Here is a 23,300-nt window from a genome sequence, read left to right as displayed (position 1 = left end):
TCTCAAAGAGTCAGACACAATTGAGCAACTAACGCTTTCACCACCACCCCATGAGGTGAGGATTTCTAGCTCTGCTTTGCAGATGAGAATCTTGTGGTTTATGGAATCCAGCCCAATGATAGTATTAGGACTCGCACCCACATTGGACAGTTTCTAAAGTGCATGCTCTTAGGCACTCATTAGCTCTAACAATGGAAATAACAAACAATGGAGGAAGTCCTACCTTTAAAATTTTCAAATGTTAGATTAAAAGTTTAATACTATGAAGTTTAATAATAGGTTGTTTGTTGTTGTTGTTCAGTCACTCAGTCGTGTCTGACTGTTTGAGACCCCACTGACTGCAGAATGCCCGGCTTCCCTGTCCTTCACCATTTCCCGGAGCTTGCTCAAACTCATGTCCATTGAGTCGATGATGCCATCCAACCATCTCATCTTCTGTCTCCTCATCTTCTTGTCCTTCTCCTCCTGCTTTCAGTCTTTCTCAGCATCAGGGTCTTTTCCAATGAGTCCGTTCTTTGCATTAGATGGCCAAAGTATTGGAACTTCAACTTTAGCCTCAGTCCTTCCAATGCATATCCAGTGTTGATTTCCTTTAAGATTGACTGGTTTGACCTTGCAGTCCAAGAAACTCTCAAGAGTCTTCTTCAACACCAAAACTTCTCCAAGTTTTGTTCCTTAAAACTTCAACAGTTTGAAACCATCAGTTCTTCTGTGCTCAGCCTTCTTTATGGTCCAACTCTCACATGTATACATGACTACTAGAAAAACAATAGCTTTGACTAGATGGACCTTTGTTGGCAAAGTAATGTCTCTGCTTTTTGATACACTAGGTTTGTCATAGCTTTTCTTCCAAGGAGCAAGCGTCTTTTCATTTCATGGGTGCAGTCAACATTGACAGTGAATTTGGAGGCCAAGAAAATAAACTCCATCACTGTTTCTATTGTTTTCCCATCTATTTGTCATAAAGTGATGAGGCCAGATGCCACAATCTTAGTATTTAGAATGTTGAGTTTTAAGCAATTTTTTTTCACTCAAGATTACTTGAGAGTACCCCTTTTCAATTACTGTCACTATCCATTCAATATCCACTAGAAATCCATTTAAGAAATCCATTTAATAGCTATTGCTTTCTCGCATAGAATTAACTGTAACTTCCTATCTGTTCTTAGACTATTAAAAGCGGAAGCATTTTCAAGATAAACACTCGACCTTCACTTTGTTCAGATCACTGGCTCCATTCTTTTAAAATCTTATACATTTTATAGCTTCGAGTTATATCATAATATAATTTTTTTTTACGTTATCAAGGATTTAATTATATGTTCCTTCAAACTTTATTCCCTTTGAGAACTTATATTTTATTCCAACCACTTCTGAAATAAATTATTATAAACCTTGCATGACTCAGGGTCCTCGGGAGAGTTCATGCTTTTAAGCTCACTGTAGCTATACAAAATAAATCCAGGCTTCTGTGCATTGTAGCTTTTGGCTCTGTATTTTAGCTTTCTCTCCTCCCATCATTGTAAACTGTTATTCCACATGCTGGCCTCGCTGCTTATAATATATCTTACTTTATAAATAATTGTCTGGATAAAGACCTGAAGGAAGATCCGTGTTTTTGCTGTGGAGTAAAGTTCATTGGCTTTGTGACATGTATTTTCATATTATCATTTAGTTTACCTCTAAGTTCATAACAGTCTCCACAATGGTTATGTCTGACCAAAGACATAAGTTGAATGTGAATGCAAGTTAGATTGCTTTTTACAAGTCATACATACATATATGGAAATATAAGTCATATGGATGATGATGTAGGTATAGATATAGAGATGGTATGCATGGGTATTTTAGTTTAGACTGTTTCCTGACCAGACATGATACTGTGAGAACCATGACAATAAAGGTTTTATCTAAACTGGAGACTGATTTTAAAAAGTTTGATTTGAGCACGGAATTCAAGTTTAAACTTTACTTACCACCATGCTTATTTATACTACAATGCTTTACACAGAAAAGTCACTCAATAAGTGCTAACTAAAGAAAATCATGCAAAAAGGAATTCAATGCTAAAATGTAGAATTGTTTGCTTATATCCTTTTACTTCCCAGATTCACATATGCTCCTCTTTGAGCTTAACAGAGTTTGCAAAATAACTTACATGTGTTAAAACTCTCTCTTTAAGAGCATAATTTAAGAGAATGAAAATAAGCCATAGAGTAAAATAAAAAATTCACAAATTATATATACAACAAATAACTGTTATCAAGAATATACATATATTTGAAAACCACTCAAAATTCAATAATAAAAAATTGTACAGAAGATTTGGACAGATGTTTTACCAAAGAAGATATACTGATGGGAGACAAGCACATGAAAAGATTTTCAACAACATTAGGTTAGAGAAATGTGAATTTAATTAGAATGGAAAAAATTAAAAAGAATGACCATACAAAGTGTTGGTGAGCAAATGGAAGAAATGGAGCTTTCATATATTCATATAAGGATTCATACATGAATGTTCCCAGCAAATTTATTCAAAATAGCAAAAATCTAGAAACAATTCAAACATCCATCATCAGGAGAATGGATAAATAGATTATAGTATATCTACATGATGAAGTACTGCACAGCAACTAAAAGGAATGAACAATTGATACATGAACAACACGGTTGTATCTCAAAATAGTTATGCTGAGTTAAAGAGGCCAGAAAGAGAAAAGTCCATACTGTATGATTCCATTTATATAAAATTTTGGAAAATGTAAACTCATCTATAGTAACAGAAAACAGCTAACTCAATAGTCGCCTGGTAGCTGGGGTGAGTAAAGATGGAAGGGGTGCTTACCAAAGACAACAAGGAAATTGTAGGGATGAGAGGTGTGTTCACTATTCTGACCATGGCAGTGGTTTCATGGGTGTATAAGTATGTCAAAATTCTCAATTTGCATACTTTAAATTTATGCAATTTATGATTTGTCAATTACACCTCAGTAAAGCTATGTGTGTGCTCCCCTGGTGGCTCAGATAGTAGAGAATCTTCCTGAAATGAGAAAGACCTGGATTTGATCCGTGGGTTGGGAAGATCCCCTGGAGAACGAAATGGCAACCCAGTCCAGTATTCCTGACTGGAGAATCCCACGGGCAGAGGAGCCTGCTGGGCTACAACACATGAAGTTGCAAAGAGTCGAACATGACTGAGCGACTAACACAAAGCTATGCGTGCATGAGTGCTAAGTCGCTTCAGTCGTGTCCAACTCTTTGCGACCCTGTGGACTATAGCCTGCCAGGCTCCATTGTCCATGGGATTCTCCAGGCAAGAATACTGGAGTGGGTTGCCATGCCCTTCTCCAGGGGATCTTCCCACCCCAGGGATGGAACCCACGTCTCTGTCTCTTATGTCTCCTGCATTGGCAGGTGGGTTCTTTACCACTAGTGCCACCTGGGAAGCCCCCAATAGAACTATTGCAAAGGGCAAAAAAACAAAAAAAAAGAATATAGCAAACAAAAGAAAGGAACTAAAAACAGATTCAGAGGGTTTCCCCAGTGGCTCAATGGTGAAGAATTTGCCTGTCAGTGCCAGAGACACAGGTTCAATCCCTGTGTCTGGGAAGATTCCACATTTTGTGGAACAGCTTAAGCCTATGCAGTACAACTACTGAGCCAGCACTCTAGAGCTTGAGAGCCATGACTATTGACCCTGTGCCCCTAGAGCCCATGCTCCTCAACAAGAGACGCCACCGCCATGAGAAGCCTGTGCACCATAGCTAGAGTGTAGCCCTGCTCACAACTAGAGAAAAGTCTGTGTAGCAATGAAGACCCAGCACAGCCATAAATAAATAAGATTTTTTTAAAAATCAGAATCAAAGTTTAGATCTGAAAGAAATTTAACAAATCAACCCATCTATTTATTCATTTTATGGATGAAGCACATTTGAGAGCAAGACAATGGTTACCCAACAAGTAGACTCAATTAGGGACACCAAAAGAACAAAAGATAAGCGAATTTGACAACTGGTCGTTTATTTTTTTGAAAAAGGCATCAAGTAATCAGATTGGAGAGAATCAGAATATTGTTGTATTTGCTGACAGTTACATCTGGGGTCATGATGTCATGATATGCTCAATGTTTAGGGCTTCCAAGCATCTTAATCTTGCCATAGATTCAGAAATGTCAAATGACTGCACTTTTCTCATAGTAGGTGGCAGAGCAACAACTTGTGCCTTTAAACTCTCATCTAAGGGCTTTGTCTGTTAGAGAAGGTTCATAGAGCTGGAAGAGAGGTCCATATCAGAAGAATTAGCAGTCACATGACTTAATGACCCCTAACCAGAAAGCAAACGGAATTAAGCAAGTCAATGTATTTGCATCTCACTTGCCAAAAACACCTCTGCAGAAACTTCCACTGGTGTTAGTGTACTTGTTCCCTGCTTCACCTTGGGTTTTACCTGCTGTGGTTCCTGTCTGGAGAAGCCAGGCAAAGAGCAAGACTTTTCATGAGGGAGCAAGAGAAACACGTCTACAGCCTCCAAAGGGATGGCTGACAACATAACAGGTAACATGGATAGGGAAGTTCTAGTAGAAAAATCTATTAGCCTCTTCTCACAGCTGGAGGACTTACCAGGTGTTCTAGGTTTCAATCACTGCACAAGTCACCCCAAAACTTAGTAACTTAAATAACAATCACTTATTTGGCATAAAGAGTCCGTACTTTGCACTTTGGGCAGGTCTCGAGGGGAACAGCTCATCTCTACTCCATGTGATCCTAACTGGGATTGAATGGTCTGCCTCCAACAAAGCTGACTGATGCTGCCTATCAGTTTCTCTCCAGGTGGGTCTCTCCACTGGGGGAGGCTTAGGCTTTCTTAAAACAGGGAGACTGGCTCCTAAGAGCAAGCACCCCAAGAGATAGGAAGCAAAAGCAACTAATTTCTTAAGATCTGGTCCTGGATCTTACCAGATCCAGTGCCAGTTTCCAAAGTCATATTTTAAGAAACTGGGACAGCAATACTTCTGCCATGTTCTATCAGCCAAGCAATCATAACCCATGAGAATTCAAGGCAAAGAGATACAGACCTTCCACCACTAGAAAGAAGGCGTTTCAGTAACTTGCAGGGCTGCATTTTATTTTATTTTATTTTTTTTTTAATTTTATTTTATTTTTAAACTTTACATAATTGTATTAGTTTTGCCAAACATCAAAGTGAATCCACCACAGGTATACATGTGTTCCCCATCCTGAACCCTCCTCCCTCCTCCCTCCCCATACCATCCCTCTGGGTCGTCCCAATGCACTAGCCCCAAGCATCCAGTATCGTGCATCGAAGCTGGACTGGCAACTCGTTTCTTACATGATATTTTACATGTTACAATGTCATTCTCCCAAATCTTCCCACCCTCTCCCTCTCCCACAGAGTCCATAAGACTGTTCTATACATCAGTGTCTCTTTTGCTGTCTCGTACACAGGGTTATTGTTACCATCTTTCTAAATTCCATATATATGCGTTAGAATACTGTATTTATGTTTTTCCTTCTGGCTTACTTCACTCTGTATAATAGGCTCCAGTTTCATCCACCTCATTAGAACTGATTCAAATGTATTCTTTTTAATGGCTGAGTAATACTCCATTGTGTATATGTACCACAGCTTTCTTATCCATTCATCTGCTGATGGACATCTAGGTTGCTTCCATGTCTTGGCTATTATAAACAGTGCTGCGATGAACATTGGGGTACACGTGTCTCTTTCCCTTCTGGTTTCCTCAGTGTGTATGCCCAGCAGTGGGGTTGCTGGATCATAAGCCAGTACTATTTCCAGTTTTTTAAGGAATCTCCACACTGTTCTCCATAGTGGCTGTACTAGTTTGCATTCCCACCAACAGTGTAAGAGGGTTCCCTTTTCTCCACACCCTCTCCAGCATTTATTATTTGTAGACTTTTGGATCGCAGCCATTCTGACTGGTGTGAAATGGTACCTCATAGTGGTTTTGATTTGCATTTCTCTGATAATGAGTGATGTTGAGCATCTTTTCATGTGTTTGTTAGCCATCTGTATGTCTTTTTTGGAGAAATGTCTATTTAGTTCTTTGGCCCATTTTTTGATTGGGTCGTTTATTTTTCTGGAGTTGAGCTGTAGGAGTTGCTTGTATATTTTTGAGATTAGTTGTTTGTCGGTTGCTTCATTTGCTATTATTTTCTCCCATTCTGAAGGCTGTCTTTTCACCTTGCTAATAGTTTCCTTTGATGTGCAGAAGCTTTTAAGGTTAATTAGGTCCCATTTGTTTATTTTTGCTTTTATTTCCAATATTCTGGGAGGTGGGTCATAGAGGATCCTGCTGTGATGTATGTCGGAGAGTGTTTTGCCTATGTTCTCCTCTAGGAGTTTTATAGTTTCTGGTCTTACGTTTAGATCTTTAATCCATTTTGAGTTTATTTTTGTGTATGGTGTTAGAAAGTGGTCCAGTTTCATTCTTTTACAAGTGGTTGACCAGATTTCCCAGCACCACTTGTTAAAGAGGTTGTCTTTAATCCATTGTATATTCTTGCCTCCTTTGTCGAAGATAAGGTGTCCATATGTGCGTGGATTTATCTCTGGGCTTTCTATTTTATTCCATTGATCAATATTTCTGTCTTTGTGCCAGTACCATACTGTCTTGATAACTGTGGCTTTGTAGTAGAGCCTGAAGTCAGGTAGGTTGATTCCTCCAGTTCCATTCTTCTTTCTCAAGATCGCTTTGGCTATTCGAGGTTTTTTGTATTTCCATACAAATTGTGAAATTATTTGTTCTAGCTCTGTGAAGAATACTGTTGGTAGCTTGATAGGGATTGCGTTGAATCTATAAATTGCTTTGGGTAGTATACTCATTTTCACTATATTGATTCTTCCAATCCATGAACATGGTATATTTCTCCATCTATTAGTGTCCTCTTTGATTTCTTTCACCAGTGTTTTATAGTTTTCTATATATAGGTCTTTAGTTTCTTTAGGTAGATATATTCCTAAGTATTTTATTCTTTCTGTTGCAATGGTGAATGGAATTGTTTCCTTAATTTCTCTTTCTGTTTTCTCATTATTAGTGTATAGGAATGCAAGGGATTTCTGTGTGTTGATTTTATATCCTGCAACTTTACTGTAGTCATTGATTATTTCTAGTAATTTTCTGGTGGAGTCTTTAGGGTTTTCTATGTAGAGGATCATGTCATCTGCAAATAGTGAGAGTTTTACTTCTTCTTTTCCAATTTGGATTCCTTTTATTTCTTTTTCTGCTCTGATTGCTGTGGCCAAAACTTCCAAAACTATGTTGAATAGTAATGGTGAAAGTGGGCACCCTTGTCTTGTTCCTGACTTTAGAGGAAATGCTTTCAATTTTTCACCATTGAGGATAATGTTTGCAGTGGGTTTGTCATATATAGCTTTTATTATGTTGAGGTATGTTCCTTCTATTCCTGCTTTCTGGAGAGTTTTTATCATAAATGGATGTTGAATTTTGTCAAAGGCTTTCTCTGCATCTATTGAGATAATCATATGGTTTTTATTTTTCAATTTGTTAATGTGGTGTATTACATTGATTGATTTGCGGATATTGAAGAATCCTTGCATCCCTGGGATAAAGGCAGGGCTGCATTTTAAAGTCAAGGTACCACACAATCATTACAGTTAAAAATTACCTGGACAAAGTTTCTCATTAAGTCCTTGCTCCCCCATCAGAGAGTGAAGGGATTTGTGTATTCACCTGGACCACAACTTCTTTTGGTATTATAAACAAGACCATTCTCTGCTGGCATGTGTGGTCTTGGCATCCAAATTGTTTTATCACTTTATAAGTAGAACTTGTAACAACCCATTTTTAAATGACACTGGGAACAATCAACCTAAAAGCTCTCTTTAGACAGGGATTTGATCACACTAGAGTGTCCCACACATACTAGACATTTCATGACAATGCAAATTGACATATGCCAAGTTGGCCCTACATAATTCTCCAATTCTTCTGGTAAACACTGATTTTTTCAATATTTGGTGACAAGATAAGGGATAAATAGAAGTTGTGACAGCTTCCTCTACCTCACCATTAGGCAGTAAGTATAGTGAAAGTAAATCTCAGACCAAATTCTGCCCCATAGAAATATTTATTAGCTAGAAAACTGCAAAAGAGTCACACAAGACTATACCAATGGGCTTGAAAAAGTTCCTGCTCTCTACCTTTTCGGCACTCCAACAAGCTTTACAATAATACCCTAACAATATATCTAAAAAATAGCAAACCTACTAATTGGAGCAGGTGACAGAGTCTTGATTAGATAGGGAGAAAAAGAACAAAATTTTAGACCCAGGGCATACTTTGAAGATGTTAGGCTTCTGGGTTTGTTAGGTCCTTCAGTTTTGTTCCTTCAGGGACACTTTTAGCCTGATGCATATATTGCCTCCCATTCACTTACTCCCCAAATTATGTCAAACATTCCTTACATCAATCAGTGAACCCTCTGGTGCAACATATGAAGAGCTCTGGGTCTGGATCCCTGAGCAGAGAACTGCAGGGGTCATAGTATTGTAGGAGAGCAGGTGGTACTGGCTGTTAACCTATTGTGCACATCCCTGAATTTCATAACCTTACACTGGTAGCTTGAAACTGGCCATGGTGGGAATATTTACACAAGAGAAATCAACAAATGCCAAAAATCAGGACTTCACCCCTCCCTAGGGCTGGTTGTTAAACATTTACCAGCACATGACAATACCTGACCACTCACATGGTATGAATTAAAGTTAATTTACATCATACTATTTATATGGGATTATTTAAAAGTAACTTAGCAATAACATAATAATCAAATATTAATTGCTTTAATTAATTATTCCATACAGTTCTTGAATTCAAATAAATGCCTATGCGTGTGTGTGTTTTGAGTGAGTGAGGAGTTGTTTGTCCAATCTTACCAGTTTATTATAATCTATGAAGTCTTCAGTCACATCATATTGAGTAGAATATAAAAACTGAGTCTAGATAGTCAGTTGATCAGCAGGGCTAAATTAGATAATAATATGAAAGCTTTTCTAAGATTATCCACTCACACTTAAGATAAAATAGAAGAAAATAGAATGACAGGTATCAGTCCAATTTTAATCTTACTTTCATTGAAAATTCTGATCTCATAATCCAAGATTTGGCCCATAATTTTATGCCCTGTATGATGGAAAAGACCGGACTTGAGGTCTCAACTTTAACACATATTATCTGTATTACTTCAACCAAATCATTTCTGAGTTTCTCTTCTCTCATCTGTAACATCGTGATGATAAAAATGAGATTGTCCATGGAAAAGCATTTGCCACTGGCAAAAGCTATAACAAAACACTGGCAATTATCACTCAAGTGCTTCACAAAGAACTAGCTGCTAAGAAGTTAGGATTTGGCCAGGAAAGCATTATTCTTTCCTTAATGAGAAGCAATAATATTTAAAAATAATAATAATATTAAAAGTAAACATTTTTAAGCATTTTATTTTGTACTGATGTATAGCCAATTAACAAACAATGTTGTGATAGTTTCAGGTGGACAGTGAAGGGACTTCTCCATACATACACCTGGATCCATTCTCCACCAAACTCCCCTCCCATCCAGGCTGCCACATAACATTGAGCAGAGTTCCCTGTGCTATACAGTAGATCCTTCTTGGTGATCCATTTTAAATATAGCAGTGTGTACATGGCCATCCCTAACTCCCTAACTATCCCTTTCCCCTATCCTTCCCCCCAGTAACCATAAGCTCGTTCTTGAAGATTGTGAGTCAAACAATTAAATATTTTAGAAGAATTTTTTTGTCCAAAAAATCAACAGTACTAAAATTAACTTTTCCAGGTTCTCTGAGATGGCAAATAAAGCCTGATCACAAAACTATCATCAGGCACACTCAGTGGGACATGCTGAATGTCTTAATCTTCTTTGGGTACACCTGGGATGCGCTACCTGAGGCCCCTGCCTTCAGAGCTGGCTCAGACCACACCATTCATTACCCACCACTAGCCTAGGACTGCTTTGTTTCCGCGGTAAACTAGATCTTCACATTTTTCTTCCTTTTTACTTTTTTATTATAAAACATCTTCCCTATCTCATCCCTCCAATTCCACAGACACATATGTTAAGAAAAAAACAAAAGACCCTGAAGTAACTGTGCTTAATCCAATCTTCATTTTCACTAAACAGGCCTTCAACCTATCACACCTAATAGGTGCTGGGACTTTATATGTATTATCACATTTAGCCCTCTTCCAAATATTCCCCTTTTGAAGGTAAAAACACTAATTGAGCTTCAGAAAGTTTAGGGACTTCCCCAAGACTTGCAAAGCCCAGAGGTGGTACAGCCAGGTTTCTAAAACAGTACTGTCTGGTTTCAAAGACCATTCTCATTTTCCTTTTCCAATAATCCCTCTACAAGTCTTAGAAGTGAATTCATAGACTCTCAGAAATCAGTCAATATTTTTAAAGGCCTTCTAGGCCACAAGTAGTTTGATATTTTCCATTAGAATGTAGGCTCTTGTCCTTAGTCACGTTCAACTCTTTGCGACCCTTTGGACTGTAGCCCACCAGGCTTCTCAGCCCATGGGGTTATCTAGGCAAGCATACTGGGGTGGGTTGCCATTTCCTTCTCAGGATGTAACTACCTGAAACGGACTACTTCCAAATGAGAGACGGGGGCTAGGAAACCAAGCAAAGACAGACATCCTGCCTTCACATTTACTCTAAGCAAACCACACTGCACCCTATAACAAAGGGGCATTTTATCAATAAGAGTTTTAAGAAGAGCTTCAGAAGAATCCACCACCATTAGTACATGTAGTGTTTTGATTCAACAATCTTCTCACAAAAATAAACCAAGGTTATCTGTGGAGAACATGAGGCAGGTCAGAAAACGATGAAATAATAATGCACATGTGTCATAAAAATAAGCAAAGCTGAAATAAATAAAGATGATGGTTTAGATCCCAGGATTCTTTTTTGAGTAACATTTATATTTTAAAGTTTACAGAGGTTAGGGGTATGCTCACAAATGCTCTGATTCCTCAAACATGTGTAAGCTGGGAATGCCTCTCAACAGGTATTCCTGAAAAGAATTGTATAAATAAAATCTTAACAATAAGATATCTTTTAACTTTTTATTTCGTATTGGGGTATAGCCGATTAACAAACAATTTGTAACAGTTTCAGGTGAACATTAAGGGATTCAGCCATACATATACATATACATGGATCCTTTCTCCCCCAAACTTCCCTCCCATCCACGCTGTCCTGTAACACTGAGCCAAGTTCCCTATGCTATACAATAGGTCCTTGTTGATTATCCATTTTAAATATAGCAATGTGTATGTGTTCATCCCAAACTCCCTAACTATCCCTTCTTCCTATCCCTCCCTTCAGCAACCACAAGTTCATTCTCCAAGTCTGTGAGTCTCCTTCCATTTTGTAAGGAAGTTCATACAATAACGTATTTCAAATGTCCTTAATGAGATATTTATCTATAGCACCTTGTTATAAATCATTTTGAAAACCAGGTACCCCACAATGTATCAACTTTGCAAATTCAGGTTTTCTTTTGTGGCATTTTGTAAACTATGGTAAAAAGCATTTTTTTCCCTTCTCTAACATAACTACAAAGGCAAATAATTCACCATGAATTCCAGCTTATGTGTTATTTTTACAAAATCACTTTACACTAGAGATAAATTCCCAAATCTGCTTTATATTCTAATAACTTTATTGTGAGGTTGTAAGTAATCTGTTTCCTGGCCTCTTTGTATAGATTCAAATGTCTTATTGTACAAACAAGACAACCGAAGCCTGGAGAGGGCTAATGGCTTTTGCAGAATCTTGCAGGTGGACCACCATGGAGTCAGGGTTGGAGGTACTCCTTGGGGTCACATCAGAGCTCTTCTTACTCGCCAGACTCAACTCTGCTTCTCACCATTTAACTGTCACACATTTAGGTATTAGTCTCCAAGTATAAATTAAAGAAGAGGTTCCCTTGCCTTTGATATACATCAGAATGAAGAGAGGTCGAGGTGGGAAGAAAAACTATTCCACCTCCTCTCCTGGGTTTCTCTGAAATGCTGGAAAAAAATCTGTGTTTCCAATTAAAGCAAATGGTCTCTTTGTGCCTATTGTACAAAGCCATATGTCTATGAAAATTTACAAGAACCGCTGAGCAAGGCAACAGCCTAACATCGAACCCCTAAGATCAAAACCACCAGGAGCAGGAGGCCCAAGAAGTCTCTTGAGCTCAGCACTAAAACCTTCCAGGATATTTCTGTTGTCTCACATCCATGCCTTTTCCTGCCTCAGGTCCTTTATATATGCTATTTCTTTTTCTAAGACTGATCTTCCCCCCCTCCTTTTCACTCGGTTACTCTCTCTCTGAATCTTAGAGAGTTTATTTCAGACACTACTTCCTTGGAGGGAAATAAAGTCACATTCCCCTATATGTGTTCCCTCCACAGCCCCAACCACAACTATAGTTAAATTGTTAATTTTGTAACTGATGATTAATATATGTCTCCCTCATTAAGTACTGAGCTACAAAAGACGAAGTACTACTCTTGCTTGCTTGCTACTGTATCCCCATCGCCAAGTCTTGTGGTTGTTCAGTCACTGTCATGTGATTCTTTGTGATCCCATGGACTGCAGCACACCAGGCTTCCCTGTCCTTCACCATTTCCTGGAGTCTGCTCAAACTCATGTCCATTGAGTCAATGATGCTATCCAACCATCTCTTCTGTCACCCTTTCTTCTGCCTTCAATCTTTCTGAGTACCTGGGTATTTTCCAGTGAGTCAGCTCTTTGTATCAGGTGGCCAAACCATTGGAACTTCAGCTTTAGCATCAGTCCTTCCAAAGAATATTCAGGTTGATTTCCTTTCAGATTGACTAGTTTGATTTCCCTGCTGTCCAAGGAACTCTCAAGAGTCTTCTCTAAGACCACAGTTTGAAAACATCAATTCTTCAGCATTCAGCCTTCTTTAAGGCCCAACTCTCACATCCATATATGACTACTGGAAAGACCATAGCTTTGACTATACAGACCCTTATCAGTAAAGGGATATCTGTGCTTCTCAATGCACTATCTAGATTTACCATAGTTTTTCTTCCAAGGAGCAAGCATCTTTTAGTTTCAAATCACCAAGTCTAGGATGATATATTGCTGTTGTTGTTCAGTCACTAGTTCAGTTCAGTTCAGTTCAGTCACTCAGTCGTGTCCGACTCTTTGCGACCCCATGAATCACAGCACGCCAGGCCTCCCTATCACCAACTCCCGGAGTTCACTGAGACTCACGTCCATCGAGTCAGTGATGCCATCCAGCCATCTCATCCTCTGTCGTCCCCTTCTCCTCCTGCCCCCAATCCCTCCCAGCATCAGAGTCTTTTCCAATGAGTCAACTCTTCACATGAGGTGGCCAAAGTACTGGAGTTTCAGCTTTAGCATCATTCCTTCCAAAGAAATCCCAGGGCTGATCTCCTTCAGAATGGACTGGTTGGATCTCCTTACAGCCCAAGGGACTCTCAAGAGTCTTCTCCAACACCACAGATCAAAAGCATCAATTCCTCGGCGCTCAGCCTTCTTCACAGTCCAATCTCACATCCATGAATGACCACAGGAAAAACCATAGCCTTGACTAGACGGACCTTTGTTGGCAAAGTAATGTCTCTGCTTTTCAATATGCTATCTAGGTTGGTCATAACTTTCCTTCCAAGGAGTAAGCTAGTCTTTTAATTTCATGGCTGAAGTCACCATCTGCAGTGATTTTGGCACCAGTCTGTTGTTCCATGTCCAGTTCTAACTGTTGCTTCCTGACCTGCATACAAATTTCTCAAGAGGCAGGTCAGGTGGTCTGGTATTCCCATCTCTTTCAGAATTTTCCACAGTTTATTGTGATCCACATAGCCAAAGGCTTTGGCATAGTCAATAAAGCAGACTTAGTTCAGTCTTAGTTCTGACTTAGTTCAGTCACTAAGTCATGTCCAACTGTTTTGCAACCTCATGGACTATAGCTCACCAGGCTCCTCTGTCCATGGGATTTCCCAGGCAAGAATACTGGAATGTGTTGCCACTTCCTTCTCCAGGGGATCTTCCCAAACAGGATCAAACCTGCGTCTCCTGCATTGGCAGGTGGATTCTTGACCACTGAGCCACCAGGGAAGCCCAGGATGATATATGTGTGTTAGTCATTCATTTGTGTCCGACTCTTTGTGACCTCATTGACTGTAGCCCACCAGGCTTCTCTGTCTCCAGGCAAGAATACTGGAGTAGGTTGCTATTCCCTTCTCCAAAGGATCTTCCCAACCCAGGGAACAAACTCAGGTCTCCCACATTGTAGGTGGATTCTTTATCATCTGAGTGACCAGCGATCCTAGGATGATATATAGATGGTGCTAAATAAGTTTATCTGTTCAACAAATTTTATTGAGTACTGGCTACGTTCTAGCCATTGTTTTTGACACTGGGAGTGTAGCACTAAATTAACCCTCAAGAAGCTCACATTCTAGTAAGGGAGAGAAACAAAAACCAAATAGACAAATGTTTACATAATGAGTGCTATAAAGGAAACAAACTGGATGCTGAGAAAGAAAATAATAGGACTTGAGGGCTTGAGAAGATGAGGCTGTCTTGGATGTGGGGGTCATGGAAGACATATCTAAAGAGGCAGAATTAGAACTGAGACATGAAGGATGAGAAGAAGCTAGCACTGCAAAGTTCTAAGATAGAGCTTCTAGGCAGAGGGAATGGCAAAGACAAAGATTACGTGGAAAGTGAAGTTGGCATATTCAAGAAAAAAAAAAAAAAAGATGTCAATGTAGCCAGATAAACTGAGTGAGGAAAAAAGTGGCTCAAAATGAGGTTGCAGAAGTAGTCAAAGCTAGATCATTCGGGGCCTTCTAGGCCATAGAGAGGAGTTAGAATTTTATTTTAAGGGTAATAGGAAGATATTGAATATTCATGAGCAGGGATTTGACATGCTCCAAATCAGTCAAATCCCTGTTCATGATCATTCTCAAAGCAAGGTAATTCCAGAAAAACATCTACTTCTGCTTTATTGACTATGCTAAAGCTTTTGCTTGTGTAATCACAACAAACTGCAAAATTCTTAAAGAGATGAGAACAGCAGACCACCTGACCTGCCTCCTGAGAAATCTGCATGCAGGTCAAGAAGCAACAGCTAGAACCAGACATGGAACAACAGTCTGGTTCCAAATTGGAAAAGGAGCATGTTAAGGCTGTATATTGTTACCCTGCTTATTTAATTTATATGCAGAGTACATCATGCAAAATGCCAGGCTAGATGAAACACAGACTGGAATCAAGACTTCTGGGAGAAATATCAATAACCTCAGATAAGCAGAGGATGCCACCCTTATGGCAGAAAGTGAAGAGGAACTAAAGAGCCTCTTGATGAAGGTGAAAGAGGAGAGTGAAAAAATCTGGCTTAAAACTCAATGTTCAAAAAACTAAGATCATGGCATCTGGTCTCGTTACTTCATGGCAAATAGATGGAGAAACAATGCAAGCAGTGACAGACTTTATTTTCTTGGGCTTAAAAATCACTGCAGATAGTGACTACAGCCATGAAATGAAAAGACACTTGCTCCTTGGAAGAAAAGCTACGACAAACCTAGACAGTGTATTAAAAAGCAGAGACATTACCTTGCCAACAAAGGTCCATCTAGTCAAAGATATTGTTTTTCCAGTGGTCATGTATGGATGTGAGAACTGAACCATAAAGAAGACTGAGCACCAAAGAATTGATGCTTTTCAACTGTGGTGATGGAGAAGACTCTTGAGAGTTCCTTGGATTGCAAAGAGATCAAACCAGTCAATCCTAAAGGAAACTACCCAAGTATTCATTGGAAGGACTAATGTTGAAGCTGAAGCTCCAATACTTTGGCCACTTGATATAAAGAGCCAACTCATTGGAAAAGACCCTGGTGCTGGGAAAGATTGAGGGCAGAAGAAGTGGGTGACAGAGGATGAGATGGTTGACTCAATGGACATAAGTTTGAGCAAACTCCAGGAGATGGTGGAGGACAGGAAAGCCTGGCTTCCTGCAGTCCATGGGATCGCAGAGTCAAACATGACTGAGTGAATGAACAACAATAATAACAAATTGAACATATGTTTTTAGAGTGTAATTTGACTTAGGTTTTGACTTTGGCTGCTGGGTGGATAATGTAGTCTACAGTTTGCTGGTTTTCACAGAAGTTCAGACAAATGACAATGACAGCCTGGATAACAACAGTGATGACAATAATGGAATAGAGAGTGCATTTTATAACTGTTTTGGAATCAGAGTGGTTACTGTTGGATTGGGTGTGTGAAGTGAAAGAGAGAAAATAAGGATAACTCTTGGGCTTTGGGTTTGACCAGCTAGCTAGACAGTGGTACCATTTACTGTGATGGGTATAGGGTAGGACAGCAAGAAGTTGGAGAAACTCAAAAATTCCATTACGTGTATGTGAAGTTTGAGACGTCAGTATTTTGGATGTCCATCTGTTGATATGAGTGAATACTTGTTAAATCAATAAAATGTAGTTCTGCTTCCACCTAGGATGGAGAAGCTTCAAAAAAAGCCACTATCACCAAAACAGGAAAAGTTGATAGTCTATACTCTATTTTTAAGTCCAAGTACCCATAATATTTGAATTCCAGGTCATCAGACAGGCTTAGAGGGAAACATTTCTTTGGGCAGAGTATGACCTGAGCAGTTTGAGGCTCCAGGCATCCAGGAGCTCTTTTCCAACTAAATTTTGATTTGAAGTTAATGCAGTTTGTAAAAAGAATGCATGCTACTTTTTTTTTTTCCAATTTTATTTATTTATTTATTTTATAACTTTACAATATTGTATTGGTTTTGCCATATATCAAAATGCATTCTACTTTTTAATATTTGTTTTAAAAAAAAGTAAAAACCTGTGTCCATGTGTTTGTGTGTATGTAAAACATATCATTATCATGGCTTCATTTAAGAAAATCTTTATTGAGAATCTACTGTGTACTGCTGTCTTCAACCCAAGCTATCATTATTTCTCATGAAGACCACAGCAGTGGTTTCTCTACTTAAACTCTTGTACCCTATGGTCCATTCTCCTCACCTTACACACACTAGATCAGTTTAAATTCCAAGATGATCAAGATTTGGACACACTTGCTTCATGTATCTGCTTCCCCCTTCTAACCCACAACCTTTGGAGTATTTTAACACCAATCCCAGACATTATCATTTCACATCTGTATATTTTATTATGTATTTCTAAAAAATACTGATTTTTAAACATAATTATAATGCTATTATCTTTTCTTCACAATGAATATTAATTTTATGGTATCCTCTAGTATCTAGTCCATATTCAAATTTTCCCACTTGATTAAGAAATGTCTTGTTACTATTGGTGTGTTTGAATCAAGAGACAAACAAGGTCTGCAAATTACCTTGTGTAGTTGTATCTCTTAGGTCTCTAACTGTTGAGTACTGTCTCCTTTTATTTATTTTTCCCATTCCATTGACTTGTTGCAGAAGCTGGGTCAGCTGTCCTACAAATGTCCCAGAAACAATGTAGTTTTCTGGATTTGTCTGTTTGCTTCCAATAATCTAGACTCTTAAATAACCTACATTGCATTAGAAAAGTACAGATGCTACAAAACGATCAGTCTTGAGTTCATCAATGATCTGAGATTACAAAGTAATCAGGTGAACTAAATTGTAAAGGGCAAAAGGCGACTCAAAGAAAACATAGAATACTCCATGTTCCACTTCTGAGTAAATATGGAAGGAAAAGGGGGCAGCCATAGGAGTGGGTGAGAATACAACTAAAACTGTAACATGCTGTTAAAGCACACCTGTGGACTAGTATGAAAGTATAGAATCCCCAGGAGCCACAGGCACAAGGGAGTGTGCACCCACTCACGTTACTTTCCACAGGCCTCCGCTGGATATTTACAAGAAAGCCTAGGATGGTCCAGTGGTTAAAAATCTGCCTGTCAATGCAGGGGACACAGGTTTGATCCCTGGTCCGTGAAGATTCCACATGTCGTGGGGCAAGTAAGCCCCAGGAGTTGGAACTACTAAAGCCTGTGCTCCCTAGAGCCCATGCTCCACAACTAGAGAAGCCGCTGCAATGAGAAGCCCTCACATCACAACTAGAGAAAGCCCACATGCAGCAACAAAGACCCAGCACAAACAAAAATAAATAAGTATAAATTAAAAAACAAGGAAGCCTAGGGGCAGATAGGAAATTGGAACACCCTTCTTGGTGGCACAAGTGTCCAGGGCCTGCTAAAATCTGAAAGTAATACAAGAACACCTATAGAATCTTGTCTCACTCTGGGCTCTGCCTGAGTTCAGGATGATAAACAGTTGCCATTGCCCACAGCCCAGAATCTTCTTGATAGGAAGCAAAAATCCATCTGCCTTGAGGGTAGTCAAAAGAACCTATTCATATCCTAGATATGATCATGCTTTTACATGGAGTAAAATGCATCATGTCCTAAGGGAGAATCAAGAAGCATTGTCATGTCCCTATTCCAGGGCAAAAGTTGGCTGCCTCTGGGTGAATGGCAGAAACCTTGCTTCTGCTCAAGACCCTACATTGATACAAAGCAGTGCTTGCTACTGCTCAAGGAGGAATATTAAATTCATAATTAATTAAAAGATAGAGTTCACCTGCACACGAGTGAACTGAACTGAAGAGAGTCAAAGATGGCTAGCTGGTCACAGGAGGGAAATAAGAGTGATGAAAAGCCTGGCATATGAGGTTCCGGAGCACAGTCTCTGCCTAAGACTGTCCTAAGAAGGACAGATGCTACAAAATTATCTGTCTTGAGTTCAACAGTGAGCTGAGATTACAAGGTGATCAGGTGAACTAAATTCTAAAGGGCAAAAGGCAGCTCAAAGGAAACAAAGGAGGCTGGAGCAGGACAGGTTAAAAAAAAAACCTGCCCCAGCATGAGCCTTGCACAGAGTAATAAGCAACAGAAGGCTAAGGCTAGGGAAAGGACAAGAAGATGGAGAGCAATCTCATCTGTGACAAGGGCACTAGTGATTGCTAAAAGCTGAGGATAAGAGAAGAAACGTCTAGAAAATCCCTCTAGTATTCCAGGCCTCACACTAAGAACAAGGTTCTTAGTAGTTCACCGCTGGAGGAATTTGAAGCCTAGAGTTCACTGAAGTTAACCACAACCTAGCAACAACAATAGCAAATCCAGACCCAGCTCAGCTACAGAGGAGATAGCCTCAACTCCCTGAAGAATCATGACCTAATAGAAAAAGAAGCATGCCTAGTTCTGGGCATAAACATTACTTAGCCTAGTGTCTAATGTTCTTTTATACACATTATCTGGCATGTAAATAAAATTATGATAAACATAAAAAGCAAGAACAAAACAACCCATTGTCAAGAGAAAAAACAGACTCAGGATTTGGCATAGATGTTAAAACTAACAGACAAGGACTTCAAAATAACTGTAATTAATGTGTTAAAGGATTTAGTGGGAAAAGTATAATACATGAATGAAGAGATGGAGAACTTAAACAGAGAGATGCATGTATTTCCTAGGGGTTCTGGAACAAATTACCACAAGTTGGGTGGCTTAAAGCAAGAGCAAAGGATTCTTGTGCAGTTCTGCAGGCCTGAAAGCTGAAATCAAAGTATCAGCTCTTTCTGGAGGCTCTCAGAAAGACATTTTCTCTGTTTCTCTGTCTTCTGGTGACCATCAGCATTCCTTGGCTTCCTTGACTTGAGGCCGCATCACTCCAATCGCTGGCTCCATCTTCACACTGTCTTTTCTTCTGTGTGTCTGTCTTCTTCTTCTCATAAAGACACTTATAACTGGGTTTAAGACCCACTCAGGTATTCCAGAATGATCTCACCTCAACAAAATGACATCTGCAAATAAGATTTTCCCAAGTAAGATAACATTCACAGATTTCAGGAATTTTGACATGGAAGTATCATTGGTGATGGAGGGGCAGCATTCAACCCACTAAAGATAAAAAAAATCATGCAAGAGAGTAAGGCATAATCCTGGGTAGACAGTTTTCAAGGAGGGAACTACCAGCTGTGAATGATCAATAGCAAATATTTGCAGTATCTAGGGAAATGAATGCTTGATTCTGAAGGAGGGCCAATTCTCTGGATGGTACAACACAAGCATTTTGTATGAGATGTGACACCCTAATGGGCATACTGGCTTGTGTGTGACTTCTTAGACTGAAGAAAATGAAAAAAGGGCTAATCTAACACAAACAGAGATTGTGTTCTGGGTGTCAGAGAACAAAGAGCTTGGTTTGAGTCTGGGGTAAGAGAATCCAGTGGAACATCTTTAGAACTTTATTGTATCCTAACATACATTACCACACTTCCTGGTGGCCCAGCAGTAAAGAATCTGCCCACAAAGCAAGAGACTTGGGTTAGATCCCAGGGAGATGTGGGTTAGATCCCAGGGTCAGGAAGATCCCTTGGAGAAGGAAATGGCAACCCACTTCAGTATGCTTGCCTGGGAAATCCCACAGACAGAGAAGACTGGCAGGGCTACAGTCATGGGTAGCGAAGAGTCAGACATGACTGAGTGATTAAACAATGAATGACAACAAATACACATGTGCACATAAGGGAGATAGTATTAAGGGCTGAGAAGCAATCAAAGGGCTGGTCTCTACAGAATTCATCATCTGGGCTCCTGTACTCTGGCTGCTATTGATTTGGCTATATCAGAGGCTGAAAGGAAATGGAGTTTGGGGTATTCATTCTCTGGTCCCTCCCTACCTCTCCTGTAGTTCTATGTTTCTTTACATCCATGGCTCCTGAACTGGCTTGTCCTTCGCAGCTCCAGCTCGCGCTGAGCTGCAATAACACCATTTCTTCCTCTTGCCCTTTCAGAGCAAAAAGCAGTAATGGCTTCCTGCTATTTCCAGTCCCAGGATGCCTCACCATCTTTTGTTGGTTCCTTTAACTTAGCCCTGAAATAGTCCATTCATAAGACAGTTCAACTTATCCAAATATGCCATGTTTCCTGCCAGAATTCCCTGACTCATCCACTTTTGCTAGCTCATGCTCTAACCTAAGGGTTTCCCTGGTGGCTCAGACAGTAAAGAATCCACCAGTCTAATTCTTTCTCATTTCTCTTCTCTATCTTTTGGGACCTATCAGCCAATTAATTTCAAGGTCTCTCTGATATTTCTGCCTCACTGGGGGTTGGGTTATTTATCCTACAGAAATTAAAAGAAGTGAGGGTTTAGTGTATTCAATAATCTAACTTGCATGTTCCCCCTACCCTCAGCCTGCCCATCCCCACAGGGCCATGCTTTTCTCTCTGCGTTTATGAGCCTAGCACACATCTGCTGTGCAACATTTGTCCTTTTCCCTCTGCCTGTAGTACCGCCTTCTCCTACTCAACCTACGATAACCACTATAGGGTCAGCTCTCCTACAGAGCCTGACCTGTCCCTCTAACCATCAGTGGATTTAAATGCTTTCTCCTCTTGAGCTTCTCTGGTAGTTCAGTGGTAAAGAATTCACCTGCCAATGCAGGAGATGAGGGTTCAATCTCTGGGTTGAAAAGATCCCCTGGAGAAGGAAATGGCAACTCACTCCAGTATTCTTGCCTGGAAAAAATCCCATGGACAGAGGAGCCTGGTGGGCCACAGTTTATGGGGTTACAAAAGAGTCAGACACAATTTAGCAATTAAACAACAACCTCTTTGCTACCATAGCTCACACAGATTCCTTTATCATAACACAGTCATTATTCGATGACTGTTGATACATAGTTATCTCCCCTAGACTATAAATTCCCACAAGACTGTGTTCTTTTCATTTTTCTATCTAACATATGCCTGGTACATAGTAGTTACTCAATAAGTTTATGATGAATTAGTTAGAGAGGAAAATTAGATTCCTCTATGACACATGTGGGGCCACCCAAGACGGGCAGGTCATGGTGGAGAGGTCTGACAGAACATGGTCTACTGGAGAAGGGATTGGCAAACCACTTCAGTATTCTTGCCTTGAGAACCCCATGAACAGTATGAAAATGCAAAATAATAGGATACTGAAAGGGGAACTCCCCAGGTTGCTAGGTGCCCAATATGCTACTGGAGATCAGTGGAGAAATAACTCCAGAAAGAATGAAGGGTTGGAGCCAAAGCAAAAACAATACCCAGCTGTGGATGTGACTGGTGATAGAAGCAAGGTCCAATGCTGTAAAGAGCAATATTCATAGGAACCTGGAATGTCAGGTCCATGAATCAAGGCAAACTGGAAGTGGTCAAACAGGAGATGGCAAGAGTGAACGTCAACATTCTAGGAATCAGTGAAATTCCTGATTGGGTGAATTTAACTCTGATGACCATTGTAGCTACTACTGCAGGCAGGAATCCCTCAGAAGAAATGGAGTAGCCATCATGGTCAACAAAAAAGTCCGAAATGCAGTACTTGGATGCAATCTCAAAAATGACAGAATGATCTCTGTTCGTTTTCAAGGCAAACCATTCAATATCACAGTAATCCAAGTCTATGCCTCAACCAGTAATGCTGACGAAGCTGAAGTTGAATGGTTCTATGAAGACCTACATGACCTTTTAGAACTAACACCCAAAAAAGATGTCCTTTTGGTTATAGGGGACTGGAATGCAAAAGTAGGAAGTCAAGAAACACCTGGGGTAATAGGCAAATTTGGCCTTGGAATATGGAATGAAGCAGGGCAAAGGCTAATAGAGTTTTGCCAAGAGAACACATTGGTCATAGCAAACACCCTCTTCCAACAACACAAGAGAAGACTCTTACACATGGACATCACCAGATGGTCAACACCGAAATCAGACTGATTATATTCTTTGCAGACAAAGATGGAGAAGTTCTATACAGTCGGCAAAATCAAGACTGGGAGCTGACTGTGGCTCAGATCATGAACTCCTTATTGCCAAATTCAGACTTAAATTGAAGAAAGTAGGGAAAACCACTAGACCATTCAAGTATGACCTAAATCAAATCCCTTATGATTATACAGTGGAAGTGAGAAATAGATTTAAGGGACTAGATCTGATAGATAGAGTGCCTGATGAACTATGGATGGACGTTCATGACATTGTACAGGAGACAGGCATCAAGACCATCCCCATGGAAAAGAAATGCAAAAAAGCAAAATGGCTGTCTGGGGAGGCCTTACAAATAGCTGTGAAAAGAAGAGAAGCGAAAAGCAAAGGAGAAAAGCAAAGATACACCCATCTGAATGCAGAGTTGCAAAGAATAGCAAGAAAA

This window comes from Bos indicus, chromosome 5 (genome assembly GCF_029378745.1).
Source record: "Bos indicus isolate NIAB-ARS_2022 breed Sahiwal x Tharparkar chromosome 5, NIAB-ARS_B.indTharparkar_mat_pri_1.0, whole genome shotgun sequence".
In the NCBI taxonomy this organism is placed as follows: domain Eukaryota; kingdom Metazoa; phylum Chordata; class Mammalia; order Artiodactyla; family Bovidae; genus Bos; species Bos indicus.
The sequence above is the reverse complement of the archived record's forward strand: the minus strand, read 5'-3'. Positions refer to the sequence as shown.